The sequence below is a fragment of the Sinocyclocheilus anshuiensis genome, unplaced genomic scaffold, assembly GCF_001515605.1.
Source record: "Sinocyclocheilus anshuiensis isolate Anshui unplaced genomic scaffold, SAMN03320099.WGS_v1.1 scaffold1681, whole genome shotgun sequence".
Taxonomy (NCBI): domain Eukaryota; kingdom Metazoa; phylum Chordata; class Actinopteri; order Cypriniformes; family Cyprinidae; genus Sinocyclocheilus; species Sinocyclocheilus anshuiensis.
Genome location: NW_015539951.1, coordinates 38,212 through 51,605, shown reverse-complemented (window position 1 = coordinate 51,605; position 13,394 = coordinate 38,212). Strand labels below are relative to the sequence as shown.

Below are 13,394 nucleotides of genomic sequence, written 5' to 3'. Positions count from 1 at the left end.
TAGTCTGATGATAGATAGATAGATAGATAGATAGATAGATAGATAGATAGATAGACAGACAGATAGATGAGTTTGAATGAGTTTGAATGGGTTAGAAATAGTACCTAGAAAGGAATTCTGATTTAGGGGTGCCCAAACTCGGTCTTGGAGGGCCGGTGTCCTGCAGAGTTTAGGTCCAACTTGCCTCAACACACCTGCTACAAAGTTTCTAGTATGTCTAGTAAGATCTTGATTACTTGGTTCAGGTGTGTCTGATTGGGATTGGAGCTAAACTCTGCAGGACACCGGCCCCCCAGGACCGAGTTTGGGCACCCCTGTTGTAGTGGTCACTGACACTGACTGGAGACAGCATTTTACCCGCTTTTCCCCATCAATAAAACCTTTTCTGACCCTGATTGATCATCGAATTTTGAGTCTGAGCCTTGTTTATTCCACAACACTATAGATATATAGATGGTAAATTAATTACTTTAAATGCTTAAGTGTCTCTTTAAATGTCTTGTTTCATGTTTATTATTGATGATAGTGATAATTCAGTGTTTCCCAACATCTTTTCAGTCATGGCACCGCTTCAAATTTGTGAAAAAAAACTTTTGCTCCCTACAAAACACTGCTGCTGCAGGCCCCACAGACATGAGGATGAAGCTGATGGTTCAGAAATCTCTTAAAGAAGACTTTATGTACTTCTTTGATGACACAGTAAAAACTACTAGCCTAACTAATAACGTTTAAATATTATAAACGACAAATGAACAGTCAATAAAATAGGAACAAACACAAAAAATGACAAGCATAGACAAACAACAGAAAAAAAAGTTATATAAAATAACTTAAGATGATATCAAACAAGATCTAACAATAGTATTCTGGAACAGAAATGTAAAATATTATGAATATTAAATGAAAAAACCCTACATATTATTGATTGTATAAATTAAATATAGATTAATCTTTGTTAAAGCTGTATATTCTTATTCGATTAACACCATAGACTGTAAAAACACAGAGAAAACAGCAGGTATTTATGGGCTACTGTCCCTTTAAGACCTTATGTACGGATCCAATATAATGATACACATCCGAACCAGAGAAATACAAATATTACCTTCTTTGTTTACAGGATTTATAATATCACTTAAAATGCAAATAAGATCTACACTGCTATTATTACTATACTATAAATGTTAACTGAGCCAGTGCATTTGAAACTTAAATATGTTTGGGTCCGGTACATGAATGAAATACACTAATCCCTTTACTGTTCACGAAACGAAAGTTGAAATCATGGTGTGTGTACACACAGCTACACAATGTATTTTCCCATTACCAATTATGTAAATGTACAAATAATTACTTATTCTCGAAAATGTTTGTAGACTATTCAATTTTTTTTTTTTTTTTTAAATGAAATATTTACCTTGTGAGACATGGGGCTGCGAATGCGATTGATCTTCATAATATCCATTTCTTAGTTGTGCACCTACATCAGTTTGTCCCATCATCATTTTCACAACATATTGTAATATTTTACAGTTAACTTTGCATCAAACATATTTTTAAATGAAAAAAAAAACGGGCTGTAAAAATACAACTAGATATATAATATGCGTATATAAAAATATACATGCGCTGCTTATAGACATAATTATTTATGCAACAGATCTTTCACAAAACATAAATATTAATAAAAACATGCAAACCTACCATAATTACATTGTTAAATTGTACAGTTACAGTTATAAATTATCAAATCAATTATTTGTTATTTACTCCATGTTGTTATTAATTATTTGATTATGAGGGTATTATGTTTTAGTATTTAAACGGTAGACGAATATAGCAGCTGGCCAATGTGACACCGGAACTCTGCATAACTAATGAGCTGTCAATCATTCTGGATTTATCCGGTCCGGCTACGGCAGTCCTTCCTTCAGGTGAGTACTGAAAGATTTCTGAGGTAATTTTTCAATGAAAGATTATCAAAATACGCGTGGGTCAATGAATTTAAAGTAGTTAAACTTATTTATTCAAATATATATGCTTTGTTACTGCTAAAACATGAATAAAATGTTAATTTCCGTTAAGTATTATGTTAATTCGTCTCGTGAGGGAACTGCAGGACGATTGTGTAACGGTTTCTGTCTTGCGTCTAATTTGTTCCTTTTGTCAAAAACATTAACTGATGTGCCAAATGGTCTTTATTTGATGGATAATCAGGAACAAACTCCACATTTACTATGAAATGATCCTCAGACACAGGAAAAAATAAGTTACCTCCTGTACGGTCGTGACTAACGTCCCTCAGGACTTTTAGCTCAAAAGTGGGCACAATTGGACGAATATTGATGGATTGTCATATGTTTACTTCACATTTATGTTGAGAGCAGTGTTATTTACCAAAAGCAAGGTGATGTGAGCATTATGAAGCACTAAACGCTCTCAATCAATGTCTGTTTCATTCATACTCAACGCCGAAGGGCGCCCTCGCGCAGCAAATCCACAAGTGAAGGCGGTCGCACAAGAAGACGAGAAGATCCGCGCCGGTGTTGTGCCGGATTCTGCACCCCTGCCAGATTATGCACCCCCTCGTTGAAATCGCTACCTGATTGCCTAATCCCAACCACACCCCTAATCCTAACCCCTCCCCCACACCTACTCCTAAACCTACCAATACTAGGGGGTGCATAATTTGGCGGGGTGCAAATTTCGGCCTACTCCTAACCCTACCAATACTAGGGGGTGCATAATTTGGCGGGGTGCAAATTTCGGCACTACACCGGCGCCACCCGCGACAGTCTATGAGAACAACTCATACAACCATAGCTATGCGTACAACAAGTAAAACACGACGTAGATGGGCGCCGCCGGTGTGGGTACTCTAATAGAAAATAATGTGTATTATTTTAAAGACCGGTTCTCGTCCGGTGTGCGACCGCCTTACGGATGTCATGAATCACACATATCGCTGTAGGTGCATAAAATACAGATATTGACGTATTGATTATGAAATATGGAAACAATAAACAGCCGATGGCAACAATATATGGTTTGTCTGTGTTCTTCAAATAATCTCGGGTATTTTCATTAGAATGAAGTATATTTCTAATGCAATGCTAATGGACATAGCCCTTTATCAGTGTGTATGTAAAATATTAGGTCTCATTCTGTAATAACAAGCCTAATCAGATCGAAAATGGACGTTATTTCAAACTGTCGATTGCATTTGAGTGTGAGTTTTGAGCAAAATTATAGTATTAATATAATAAATTCTCATGTGTTGATGCTCACGTTTTTATTGCGAAAGCAACTAAAGCTACTTACCAGACAAACTTAATAATGCCACGTAATTATTTTTTTATGTCCATTGTCCGTCCGTCCATACCTGCATTATTTGACCTATTTCTCCCTTTTCCTTGTGTGCAAACAAGCTGTTGCTCCTGCTGTGTAAGTATTTGATTGACAGCCTAACAGATTCTCATTATTTGCATTTAATTATCACGGCAAAAACCTACCTTCACTAGTTTCAAATTGTACAACAACAGAATGATTTGCAGAGATGAAGAACGTGGACATAAATTGTGATGTGTTTTTGCTTGCATTTAATTACCTTCATTTGTTGCTGTTTTGTAACTTTGTGGTAAAACAATAATTTATGTGTTCAGACTTTAGATTTTTATAAGATTCTGATCAGTCAATAATTTACGTTTAATAAGTTATTCTAATACATGTCAATACATACAAATATATGTAATATTTTATCCTCATATTAGTGAATCATATAAGTGATTTCTTCTTTTTCTCCCTTTTGCTTGTCTGTAAATCTGTTATGTCTCTGCATCTTTGGTTGCCAGATCATTGCGTCCTCTGAGGTAAGTTATCTTTTTAACTGACTGTCTGGCATTAACCGACTTCTCAGTATTTGCATCTATGCTATCTCAGCATTTCTCAAAATGTAATACTCTCTTTTATTAAGCACTTAACATTAGAATAACATTTGTGTGCAGAAGATCTTAATTTTTTATTTTTTTTAGGTTGTGTTGTCCTTCTTCCTCCTCCCTACTGTCAAGTGGTCATCAGAACCTTATTTTAAAGGTAATTAATATATGATTTGTTGGGAAATGACTGAGCTACACCTGTTTGAAGTCGATATATAGTCAAATTATGAGAAAAACCGAGTTAAAGTTTTCTGAAAGTTCCAAAACAAAATCACCTAGCAATGGTGCATGTTTTCCTTCAATTCTTTTCTTAATGATCATTATTACTAGGGATGCACCGATACCACTTTTTCCAGTACTCGCCCGATACCGATACTTTTACTTTTGGTACTTGCCGATACCGAGTACCGATACCAATATTTTTATTGCATTTGTAAATTTTTTAAATATTGGGTACAGAGATGTCTGTGAGAAAGGTATATTCACTCGACAAGCTCGCGCATCTGCGCCGCCGCGCGCTCAATCCACTCAGCGTGCTTTGTTTATCAGCTTGCGCACATCAGCTATACAGACGTTAATACTGAATGTTTAACATTATATTCATTGCATACATATACTTCGTAGTAGACATCCTTAACTCCTTTCTGCTGTCTGTTGTTCTGTTGTTGGTGTTTCTTTGTCTGAATATGGCGCTTATCACATGCTGTGTGGTATCGGCGTTTGGTATCGGGGCATTTTAACGAGTACGAGTACGAGTACAGGAGCTCAGTATCGGGCCCGATACCGATACCAGTATCGGTATCGGTGCGTCCCTAATTATTACCATATTAATATTCATAATACAGCTATTTTTTTTATTTTATCTTTGCTATTATAAATAAGAACAGTTAAAAAAAAAAAGTAGAACAAATATAAGAAAGAAACAAATAGTGCATTACTTTTTTTCATTTTACATCTAAACAAAAGCATTCAAGTAAGAAAAACAAATAATCAAATGTAACAATCACTTTAGTGTGTTCATTACAAATAAATTGATTATTAAAACTACAAAAGCAGTTCAATCAAGAGCAGCGATCTTTTCTTTTATTGTCAGATTAACATTAATGAGACATACGGCCTATATATTAAGACCTACTGTACTGCACGGATCTGCTATAATGTTACACATCAGACGTTTTCCCCAACAGTTGCCAAAACGTTCATTTAAGACATAACTAATTATGTTTGCATTAATAGAACACTTGATTACTCTAATACAGTATGCGTATATTTATCGAGATCGCACAATGGCAGAAGCGCCTTTATGTGTATGATTCGACATTTTTCACTTTTTTTTGTCTGCTGCTCAAAATTAGCCCGTGTGCATTCCGACTCATTTTGCCAGCATGAGTCACACATTCATTTTCACCTCATTAATACTCAGATACACATTGACTTTCTTCCATGGTTTGTTCCTTTTTCTTTTTGAGAACTGGAATCACAAACAGAAGCTATTTATTTATTTTAATTTATTTATAGGGTTGAGGCTGCGTTGGCTGTCTATGCAAGTAACATACGCACAACATGTTAATCAGACATATCTTTATTTTGAAATGTACAATTCTACATGTTCTGTAGCTTTTACATAGACATTGCTGTCTTAGCCTTTAATGTATGTAATATAATGAGATATGACACATTTAGCTATTAGTCAAAATTATAAAGTTACTTTATTTTGAGGGGCATTTGAAGTTCATGTAAATAAGTTGAGTAAAAACAAGGATTCGTAGCTTAAATGAACAGCTTGATTTGTGTGAGATGTGAACAAAACTGCTGTCTTTTTTCCTACAGTAGATTGGACATCTTTATTTCCATCAATGTAAGAACTATTTTTAAATTTATTGGGATAGCATCATCAACCAAAAATGCAGTTCATTTCATACAATTGTTATTCAGCCATATGCATTTTGTATTTATTTGTTATTACATTGTCCCCCTATGTACAGTAAGTAACCATTTTAGAAATTATTATATTAGAATTGTTTCATTATTTTAATGAACTGCTTGTCAATATTTTTTTTTTAAGTGCAATTTTGTATTCCTGTTTAAAGAATGTTATTAACTTGTTCTTTTCTATGTGTGTGTGTGTCTCTGTGTGTGTGTGTCCTTTACTGTCCTTTCCTGTCCTGTCCTATCCATACCTTTATATCCATTTTCCACTCAAACTTTTATCTTGCTTCGATCTCTACCTCTCGCCCATTCTATTCTTTCTCTTCCAAACCAAATACAAACTGCTGGCTGCTAAACCCCCAAACGCTGCTGCACTGCTTGCTGCTTGGCTTGCTTGCGACCCAAACGCAATCTTACCCAAAACGCAAAACCCAAAACGCATGAACCCAAATGCAAATGCAAGCTTGCTAACGCATCTTGAAAAATATAGCCACCCGAAAATACTTGAAACCCCAAAAACTCTTTGAAAACCAAAAAATCTTTGAAAAACCTGACTGTGAAAAACTTGAACATCAAACCCAGGTGAGAATCGTGAGCTACACATTCAGAAAGAGTGAAAGAGAAATTTCCAGATTTCACTGCGTTGGAATATCAACTCTTTTAAAGTACACAATCATTTTTTGATTAGCTTCACATTAATTAATTTACTGTTGTCTTGTTATATATCAAATATTTAACTTTTCTGTATATCTACATAAAAACATGATCTGTTTTCTATTTCAAGTATAAGTGAACATCAATATATTTATCCATTACTCAGACATACTTGCTTGATTTCCAGTATTGAAACATCGCCATGCCAAGAAAAGGAAAGAGGAGTGAATCACAGAAACAGCGCAGAAAGCTCCAATCTTCATTGGGCACCAGTAACAATACCAACTCTGTATCAGGTATGAGTGACGAAAACCCATACGTGCTGTCTGTTAAAGCGTCTCACTGTCAGACCGATGCGAGGTACAGTGTGTACCGTCAGTGTAGTCAGTGTACTTGTAATTCCTTAATCCTAGCAGTCCATAATGAACGAAATGAGCTACAGATAGATGGCATAGATGGCATTTTACAGAAAGGTGATGCAGTTTACACTAGTGTCAAATGAGCTCTGCAGAGCAAAGGAAAATTTGTGGGTAATTTTTTTAATTTTGATGAGCTACCAAAGACAATTGAGACAAACTCTCAATGCTACAACATCCTGAAACATCCCCAGAGGTTTGAATTTCTGAGAGATACACCTGCACTAGGCAACTATGAAAATCTTGAGAATACTTTGCACTGTCTCAGATGAGTGATGAGTGATGCTTTGCTGTTGTGTGGAGGCTCATGTATCGCTGTATTCAGAGATCAATCAGGGGTTATTTTGTATTTTGATTCTCACTGCAGATCAATATATGGAATGCCTGCTGATGAAAGCACAGGTACGGCTGTTTTTTTGACGTTTCATCAATTGCCGGATCTCGTGGACAGGCTTTTACTATTGTTTCAAGGGTGTTTCGATTTGAGAGACCAGGAAGAGTTTGAGCTGCTGCCTTTATCATTCATTAGCATGATGACTGAAAGCTGTATATGTACTGAAGTCTCCCTGAACTGCTGTGATCTTGAACATGATGTGCAACCATCCGTCTCGTTTGAGAACAAAGCTCTGTCAAACAATGACCAATGCTCATCTGCTGATGTCTCACAACAGTATGTTCAAGTTCAAGATTCAGTTCAACAACTATCTGAGACTGCCGTTAACAGAGCCACATCAACTAATGAACAAGCCCACTTGACTGAAGTCTCCATGAACTGCTGTGACCTTGAACATGATGTGCAACCATCCATCTCGTTTGAGAACAAAGCTCTGTCAAATGATGAACAATGCTCATCTGCTGATGTCTCACAACAGTATGTTCAAGTCCAAGATTCAGTTCAACAACTATCTGAGACTGCTGTTAACAGAGCCACATCAATAAAAAATGAACAATGCTCGTCTGCTGATGTCCCACAACAGTATGTTCAAGTCCAAGATTTAGTTCAACAACTATCTAAGACTGCTGTTAACAGAGCCACATCAATAAAAAATGAACAATGCTCGTCTGCTGATGTCCCACAACAGTATGTTCAAGTCCAAAAGTCCACATCAACTGATGAACAAGCCCACTTGATTTATCAAGATAAAATGGAAGTTCAAACTACTGTCACTCAGACTCAAGATAAATATAAAAATGTACCATTGAGTGAACTTTCTCTTAACACACTGTCACAGGATCAATTGGCATTGTCAGCTCCAAATCACCAGAATTCACAATTTACAATCAAGCAGACAGAAAAACTGAACAAGACTCGAAAGAGAAAGTCATACTATAAAAAATGGCACAAAGAAATGGTTCAGAGGCAAGGTGTTTATGACAAAAAAACAGGCTGTACGTGAAGTCTTTGATTATAAAACAAGTAGTGAATACAGAGAAAGACATAACCAAGCCATGAGGAACACCTACTGGAATAAAATTACTTATAGAGATAAACACAAACAAGCAATGAAAAACAACTATAAAAATAATGAAAAATACAGAGGGAATAAAAAGAGTAAAATATCCTTAAATTACAAGAATGATGAACAATTCAGGGAGAGACAAAAGAATTACATCATTCAGAATTACAGGAATTGGGAACAATTCAGGGAGAGACAAAATAATTATATCATTCAGAATTACAGGAATGATGAACAATTCAAGAAGAGACAAAATAATTATATCATTCAGAATTACAGGAACAATCCTAAATATGAGAAAAAGCATAAGCAAAATCTTGTTGACAGATATTTAAAAGATCCCATTTTTAGGCAAAGGCAAAAGGACCATTACACAAACCTATGCAAAAATGATCCTACTTTCTATAAAAAAACTGTGATCTTGAACATGATGTGCAACCATCCGTCTCGTTTGAGAACAAAGCTCTGTCAAACAATGACCAATGCTCATCTGCTGATGTCTCACAACAGTATGTTCAAGTTCAAGATTCAGTTCAACAACTATCTGAGACTGCCGTTAACAGAGCCACATCAACTAATGAACAAGCCCACTTGACTGAAGTCTCCATGAACTGCTGTGACCTTGAACATGATGTGCAACCATCCATCTCGTTTGAGAACAAAGCTCTGTCAAATGATGAACAATGCTCATCTGCTGATGTCTCACAACAGTATGTTCAAGTTCAAGATTCAGTTCAACAACTATCTGAGACTGCCGTTAACAGAGCCACATCAACTAATGAACAAGCCCACTTGACTGAAGTCTCCATGAACTGCTGTGACCTTGAACATGATGTGCAACCATCCATCTCGTTTGAGAACAAAGCTCTGTCAAATGATGAACAATGCTCATCTGCTGATGTCTCACAACAGTATGTTCAAGTCCAAGATTCAGTTCAACAACTATCTGACACTGCTGTTAACAGAGCCACATCAACAAACCATGAACAATGCTCGTCTGCTGATGTCCCACAACAGTATGTTCAAGTCCAAAAGTCCACATCAACTGATGAACAAGCCCACTTGATTTATCAAGATAAAATGGAAGTTCAAACTACTGTCACTCAGAATCAAGATAAATATAAAAATGTACCATTGAGTGAACTTTCTCTTAACACACTGTCACAGGATCAATTGGCATTGTCAGCTCCAAATCACCAGAATTCACAATTTACAATCAAGCAGACAGTAAAACTGAACAAGACTCGAAAGAGAAAGTCATACTATAAAAAATGGCACAAAGAAATGGTTCAGAGGCAAGGTGTTTATGACAAAAAAACAGGCTGTACGTGAAGTCTTTGATTATAAAACAAGTAGTGAATACAGAGAAAGACATAACCAAGCCATGAGGAACACCTACTGGAATAAAATTACTTATAGAGATAAACACAAACAAGCAATGAAAAACAACTATAAAAATAATGAAAAATACAGAGGGAATAAAAAGAGTAAAATATCCTTAAATTACAAGAATGATGAACAATTCAGGGAGAGACAAAATAATTACATCACTCAGAATTACAGGAATCGGGAACAATTCAGGGAGAGACAAAAGCATTACATCACTCAGAATTACAGGAATCGGGAACAATTCAGGGAGAGACAAAAGAATTACATCATTCAGAATTACAGGAATTGGGAACAATTCAGGGAGAGACAAAATAATTATATCATTCAGAATTACAGGAATGATGAACAATTCAAGAAGAGACAAAATAATTATATCATTCAGAATTACAGGAACAATCCTAAATATGAGAAAAAGCATAAGCAAAATCTTGTTGACAGATATTTAAAAGATCCCATTTTTAGGCAAAGGCAAAAGGACCATTACACAAACCTATGCAAAAATGATCCTACTTTCTATAAAAAAAGGAAGGAAAATTTTAAACAGCATTATCACTATGATGCTCATTTTAGGGCTCGTCAGAATGAATATTATTTATTCAAATCTAAAAACAAAATATCTGCACTTAAGGTACTTCACAAAGTACATTGTGCACAAGAGATACAATACAAATACAAACACATTTATTTGATGCGCCGGCAAAGAGAAACGTTACAAGATAGCCAGTATGACATAGTACAAGATCCAGGCATGTTAAGAGCCTTAAATATTTTCAGAGATGTTATAAAACAGGGGTCAACTTATGTCTGCACATGCTGTGCCAGAGCGCTTTTCTCCAATCAAGTGCGTAGTTGTGAAGTGCATAAATATAAACAAAATCCAACAGTTGCTGCACTTTGCTTGACTGGAAACTATGTTCTCATCTGCCCTGATCGATGTGCCTTGGAAGACATGAAAACAGAATGGATCTGTCACAGCTGCCATAGTACCCTGATGAGAGGTCTAATGCCAGATATTGCTGTAGCTAATATGCTTCAGTTCACTCCCATTCCTCCAGAACTGTGTGATTCGAATATTCTAGAAAGACATGTTATTGCAAAGTACATTCCCTTTGCAAAAATGTTAACACTTCCTAAAGGCCAACAGAGAGCTATAAAATGAGCTGTAATTTCTGTTGCATCTGAAGTAGAAACAACAGTTAATTGTTTACCAAGGCCAAGAAGTGAATCACAGCTGCTTACAGTGAAATTGAAAAGACGTCTGTGCTACCAAGGTCACTATCAGTTTCAGACTTTGAACATGCATAAGGTCTTGTCTGCTTTAAGAAAACTAAAAGAAATCCATTCAGAATATAAAGATATCTTCATTAATGCAGCACTCTCAGAAGAAATGTTCAATGAGCATGAACAGTCCGCAAATGACATCAGTGCTCCTGATGAGGATATGGATGTTGAGAGCAACAGCCAAAATGAGAACACTGAAGAACAGAGCAATGAGAATGAACACAATGATTCAAGTGATGACCCTGAGAATACTGCAGAAGAGCAATCAAGAGGCCTTGCTTTGGATACATGTCTTCAGCCCCCAGATCTTGGTCAGCAGCTGTTGTCTTATGATGACGGAATATTTTGCATTGCCCCAGCAGCAAAAAACAGTCCTGTTAGCATTTTCAAAGTTAAAAAACTTGAATCAATGGCTTTCCCAGTGCAGTTTCCTGATGGCAAAAATACCTTTGATGAGCCTGACAGAGCAAAACATGTTTCCCCCAGCAGGTACTTTACAACCATTAAGAGGGACACCAGCGTACTGGGAGAAAACACTGCGTGATTTGTTTGCTATGCTGAGACAACTGGGCACTCCCACATTTTTCTGCACATTTAGTGCTACTGAGATGAGATGGCCTGAAGTGATAAATGCAATTAAAGCACAACAAGGTGAAACTGTGAACTTTGATGAATTAGATTGGTCTGAAAAATGTGAAATATTAAGAAGCAACCCAGTCACAGCCATGCGGATGTTTGAAAAACGCGTCGAAGCCTTAATGAGGGATCTAATCATGTCACCTGCTCGGCCTGTCGGTGAGGTAATTGACTTTTTTTACAGAGTAGAATTTTAAGTGAAGTACAGATGCACAGCCGTAATCACTCCAAATCCTGTAGAAAGAACAAGAAGCACTGCAGATTTGGATTTCCTAAACCACCCATTAACAGAACCACGATAACCCGCCCCAGACCTCCTCCTGTAGATCAGTATGATGATGAGAATGGATCAGAGGAAAGAGATTATGCAAGTGTTGCAAAAGAACAGCTACAGAAGGTGTGGGATCTACTGAATGACTCAAATCAGAGTTTTGAAACCATTACAGTGCTACTTAATCAAGCAAACATGACTTATGAAGAGTATGAGAAACATATTGAGGCTCTGTCTACATCAAGTTTAATAGTCATGGAGAGACGACCACAGGACTGCTGGGTTAATGGCTACAATCCAGTGTTATTAAGAGCTTGGAATGCAAACATGGACATACAGTTCATTCTGAACCCCTACAGCTGTATCATGTACATGCTCTCGTACATTTCAAAAGCTGAACATGAGATGAGTGATTACCTAAAGAGAGTGATAAAAGACACAAACCATGATAACCTGTCTGATCGTGAGTGCATGAAGCAGGTCATGAATGCCTATTCGAAGAACAGAGAAGTCAGCGCTCAAGAGGCAGTCGCTCGCACATGCAATCTGAAATTGAAATCATCATCATGTTCTGTCATTTTCATACCCACTGATGACAATGCTATAAAGATGAGTTTACCAATGAAGTACTTGCAGACCATGGATTATGACGTGGAGAATGTGTGAATGACAGGATTGCCAGACAAGTACAAGGCCAGACCAAACAGACCTGAATTTGAGAACATGTGCATGGCTGAATTTGCAAGTGAATACCGCATTGTTTATGGAGGACAAACAAAAGGTAAAAATGTTTTGCCACTTCAAAAAATATGGGACACATACAGAGAAGAACAAGGGGAAAGCCTGCTGTTATCAGATTTGCCCGTTTTTCACAGCAGAAAAACCCAGAAAAATTCTATGGAACTCTAGTAAAGCTTTACCTACCATATCACAGAGATGAACAGCTGAAGTCCACAAGATTCCCAACATATAAATAACAGTTCGAAGGCAATTTCCCATGAAACTTGCTTTTGCATGCACTATCCATAAAGTTGAAGGAATGACTACTGATCGTGCTGTCGTATCTCTGAAGCGCATTTTCGAACCAGGCATGGCATATGTTGCACTCAGCAGAACAACAACACTCAGCGGACTGCACATTACTGACTTTAGAGTAGATACATCACAAAAGCTGCATAGATCTCATTTAGCACTTCTGTAAAATAATGTCATGATTTTAAGAAATAATGCTAATACAAATGTGAATAAATTCAGTGTATATATTAAAGCTTCACATTTTCTGTCTATTTCTTGTGTGCATGTGTGTGTATGTGTTAAATAGGGAAGGTGTGTGTGTGTGTGTGTGTTAGATAAAGAATGAATGGAGAGTGAATGTCCTTTCCAAGGATCGCCACCTTGACGTGGTGGAAAGGCTTGTGTGTTCCAG

At 36.7% G+C, this 13,394-nt stretch overlaps 1 pseudogene; it reads left to right on the top strand.

The window, feature by feature from the left end:
• Positions 1–11,905: 11,905 nt before the first annotated feature.
• LOC107686989 (uncharacterized) lies at positions 11,906–12,945 on the top strand (annotated as a pseudogene).
• Positions 12,946–13,394: the final 449 nt, after the last annotated feature.